This window comes from Notechis scutatus, chromosome 12 (assembly GCF_049901735.1).
Source record: "Notechis scutatus isolate UNSWTSFEM ecotype Mainland chromosome 12, rNotScu1.2, whole genome shotgun sequence".
NCBI lineage: Eukaryota > Metazoa > Chordata > Lepidosauria > Squamata > Elapidae > Notechis > Notechis scutatus.
In genome coordinates, this window is record NC_142020.1 from 1,310,609 (window position 1) to 1,315,127 (window position 4,519).

Consider the following 4,519-nt stretch of genomic DNA (forward strand, 5'->3'; position numbering starts at 1 on the left):
GCATCCAACCTGTTTCAAGCAGCTCTTATCGGCACAGGGAGTTGTCTGGCCTTCTCCAATGAACAGGAATGCAAGCCTGCAACATTCCCTGCGGTGCAAATGTTGGAACTCGTGTAACGCGACTGTCTTTGGAGGAGGACAGATGCTGAAGTTGGAGAGAAGTGGGTGGGAAGGAGGAAAGGAGGATGCAAAGACAAGTAGGATTCCTGGAACAGAGGTGGCATTCAGCAGGTTCTGACCAGTTCTGGAGAACCTGGAGAGGAAATTTTGAGACCTCTGACTGGCCCCGCCCACCCCGTCTCTTCTCTGCCTCCCATCGAGTCCCAGCTGATCGGCTGGATCTCCTTTGGTTGCCCTGCCCAGGAGAACGGAGCTGGAAAGCAGGTTAGTGGGGTGGGGAGGGAAGGGGGACTTTGCAGTATATCCTTCCCCTGCCATGCCCACCAGGCCACACCCACCAAGCCACGCCCACAGAACCGGTAGTAAAAAAAATTTGAATCCCACCACTGTCCTGGAAGGTCCCAGGATGAGGAAAGTAGGCAGCCTCCCAGTGGTGGGATTCAAATTTTTTTTTACTCCCGGTTCTGTGGGTGTGGCTTGGTGGGCGTGGCAGGGGAAGGATATACTGCAAATTCTCCATTCCCTCCCCACCCCACTAACCTGCTTTCCAGCTCCCTTCTCCTGGGCAGGGCAACCAAAGGAGACCCAGCCGATCAGCTGGGACTGGATGGGAGAAAGAGAAGAGATGGGGTTGGTGGGGCCAGTCAGAGGCGGGATTGGCAGGTTCTCTGAACTACTCAATATTTCCACTCCCGGATCTCCAGAACTGATCAGAACCGCCTCTGCAGCCCCCGGCCCAGATCGAACACCTTTCCCTTATCCATTCATTTCCCCTCCCGCTCCTGCCCGGCACATCCTGAGTCCATCACAGTCAGCACTGTGGTGGCTGCTCTCCCCCCACTGCCCAAGAAGAGGGTCAAAAGAAAGCCCCCCCCCCAGTTCCCTTCCCTTCCCCTCACCTCACCCACAGAGGAGAGAAGCTCCTTTCTGCACAAGCAGGCAGGTGGGGCTCTTCCTAAGAGGCACTGATGGGATCCCCTCCATTCAGAATGGGGACTGGAGGGAAATGGCTCCAGCTCAACACGCCTGCTTTTCACAATCATTGCAACAACTAGCTCTTCTCCTTTCCCCAATTGCCGTGGCTTTAAAGACTCAGCTTCTGAAATGAGATGGTAGTGTGGGTGTGGACCAATGAAAGCAGAGCAGTGATTACTCCCTGAAATTTGGGGAATTACATCTCTTGATTCAGCCTAAGACTGCATTTGCCTTCTCTGAAACCATATCACGTTGCTGGTTCATATTCCATTTGCAGTCATTTATTGTTGAAAGATCTGTTTCATAAGCACTGCATATTATCGTGTAGGTATCCCTGCTACTAAATTTACGCATTTGATGTTTGCTTCTTACGTGGAATTCTTTGCACTTCTTTTTGTAAACTCGTCCTATTATTTTCAGCCTATTTTTTCTAAACTGTCCAAAATCTTATTAATTGCATATCTGTTCCACCCAATTTTGATAAGCATTCCCTTCACCTCGTCTTCCAAATCGTTCATGGAAAACACCTGAAATGGGGAACCCAAGGTTGACCCATCCATCCATACACTCCACTGCACCGAGTGATGCTGCTACTTGAGGCGGAGGGTGCTGGGAGAGGGAAGGGGGCCAGAAGAGATCTCTCCAGATGGTTCTTGTCGTGTCCGTCGAGAAAGGAAGCTCGGAGTCAGTGACTTGGTTTCAGCTCTTTATTGGCTCCTGATACAGCTTAAGCTTGAAGGGGAAAACTGCGGCTTTTTATTCCCGAGCCGCGGCGGCCGCGCCAATGACACCGCTGAATCTCCCGCGATTAGTTTCCACCAATCGCGGGGATTCGCAACGGCCAATCAGTGTGGCTCGCTCGACCAATCCGGTCGCGTGCACTTTAACCAATCGCGACGCGGGCTACGAGTATGTAAATTGACTTGTACAGAACACCCTCCCCTCTTGGTTCGGTCCTACGTAACGTAGTCCCGTAGGTAGGCGGGGCTTCGTACTTGTCTACTTGACTTGCGCAGCTTAGTTGTTGTTTGGTTCCCGGCCGGTTCGGTCGGGACTTCTGTTTCTCTTGGCCCTGTCGATGGAACCCCTGGAAGGTGTCGCTGGGCCTCTTGTTGCAGCTCCCTCCCGGTCTACCCGGGTTGGTCGAGCTGCGACTTTCGCCGCTCCTGCCTGGTCTTTCCGGGCTGGTTGAGCTGGCCTGGCTGTTCCTTCCTGGTGAGACTTCGGGCTGGCTGTTGACTGGTGAGTATTGCTGGTTATTTCCTATTTGATCCCCTGTATCTTCCCCCCCTCTTGGTTTGTGTTATCGGGTCGTCTGTGTTTGGTTGCGTGTCGGTTGTGTTTTTTGTTCTTGATCTTATTTGATCGATGTGGCGTTTCCATGTTTGTCCGTCGGTTGTCTGTAGCCGGTAGGAGTGGGGTCCTGTCAGTTGGGTTATAGTTGCCGGTACCCATAGTGGGTCTCCGGTAAGGTTTTTGCATAGACTGCGTCGCCTGGTGCAAAAACCCGGTGCTTGCTAGATGAGTCCGGGGTTTTTCCGGGTTGTATGTGGGGTGTAGTCTGTCGAGTGGTGACCTTAGTTTTCTCCCCATTAGTAATTCTGCCGGGCTTTTGTTAGTCGTTGTGTTTGGGGTGATATGTTGTATTAGGAGCATTTTATTTATTTTTTCTTGTATGTCCCCGTGTTCGATCTTTTGGAGGGTTCTTTTTGTAAATTGAACCATCCGTTCTGCCCTACCATTGGCCGCCGGATGCGCCGTCGCTGTCAGTGCGTGTCGTATGCCTCGTTCCGCTAGGAATTTTTCGAATTCCAGCGAGGTGAACTGGGGTCCGTTGTCTGACACGATGACATCCGGGAGACCGTGGGTTGCGAAGAGTTTGTTTAAGACCTTGGTTACCGCATCTGTTGTGGTGGTCTTCATGTTGCTTACCTCCAGCCAGTTGGAGTAAGCATCCACCGTGATGAGGAATGTGTTCCCTTTTGTGGGCCCGGCAAAGTCTATATGGAGTCTCGACCATGGTCCCCTGGGCGTTCCCATTCTAAAATTGGTGCTGCGGGGGATTTGGTCTGGTTTCTTGGCAGCGCGAGCACTTGGCTACCCAGGCCTCGATCTCCTTGTCCATACCTGGCCACCAAGCATAGCTTCTGGCTAAAGCTTTAGTCCTCACAATCCCGGGTGCCCTTCGTGTAATAATTTTAATACCTTCCCTTGCAGTTTTCCGGTATGACCACCCTGTCCCCCATAACAAACAACCTTTCTGTAGTGACAGTTCTGTTTGCCGGTTTCGGAATGTCCTGAATGCATCATCGTTGTCTTTCTCTGGCCATCCCTTTGCTACCCAATGTAATACCCGCGCCAGACGCTTGTCTTTATTAGTCTCTCGGGCAATGTCTGACGCGGTTATGGGTAGGTCCGGCAATGTCTCTATGCTGAGGGTGGTGGCCGTGGGAGCTGGATCGTCGTCTAGGTCGGGAAGCGGCGAGCGGCTCAACGCGTCTGCATGGGAGATCGTCTTACCGGGTCTGTGTGTGAGCCGGTAGTCGTGGCGGCGAGGAACTCAGACCACCTTGTCATCCTGGGGGATAGGATGTTCGGGGTGGCCTTGTTCCCTGCCAGGATGCCCAGCAGCAGCTTGTGGTCCGTGATGAGGGTGAATCGGCGGCCGTAGAGGTACTCGTGGAACTTCTTTACTGCTGCGACGATGGCCAGTGCCTCCTTATCTAATTGGCTGTAGTTTCTTTCGGGTTTGCTGAGTGTTCTTGAAAAGAAAGCGATGGGTGCTTCTTTTCCGTCTGGGAGTGTATGGCTGAGGACAGCGCCGACGCCAAATGGTGAGCGTCGCATGTGACGGCGATGGGTAGGGTCTCATTATACTGAATGAGAACGGCATCCGAGGTGAGCAGGTCTTTGGTATTCTTGAATGCGGTGTCCTCCCGTTTCCCCCAGGTCCATTTGGCCGTCCTGTCCAGGAGCCTATGCAAAGGCTCCGCTGCTGTCGCCTTTTGGGGCAAGAACACATTGTAAAAATTTAGCAGTCCCAGAAATGCCTGCAGCTCTGTTTTGTTCTTGGGTGTGGGGGCTTCCTTTATGGCTTTGACCTTGCTTCCGGTTGGGTGGATGCCATGTCGGTCTAGGAGGTACCCAGAAACTCGACTTGCTCTGTGTATAGCTGGCATTTCTCTTTCTTCACCTTTAGCCCGGCCCTTTGAATTTTTCTAGTACCTCCCTTAGGCGACCCTCTAGTTCCTCCTGGTTGGCTGCTGACACCAATACATCGTCAAAATAGGGAACCACCCCTTGATTCCTCGCAGCAGTCTCTCCATGAGGCTCTGGAAAATTCCTGGGGCTACGCTGACTCCAAACTGGAGTCGGTTACAACGAAACGCTCCCGGTGGGTGACTATTGTTTGTGCCTCGGCGGT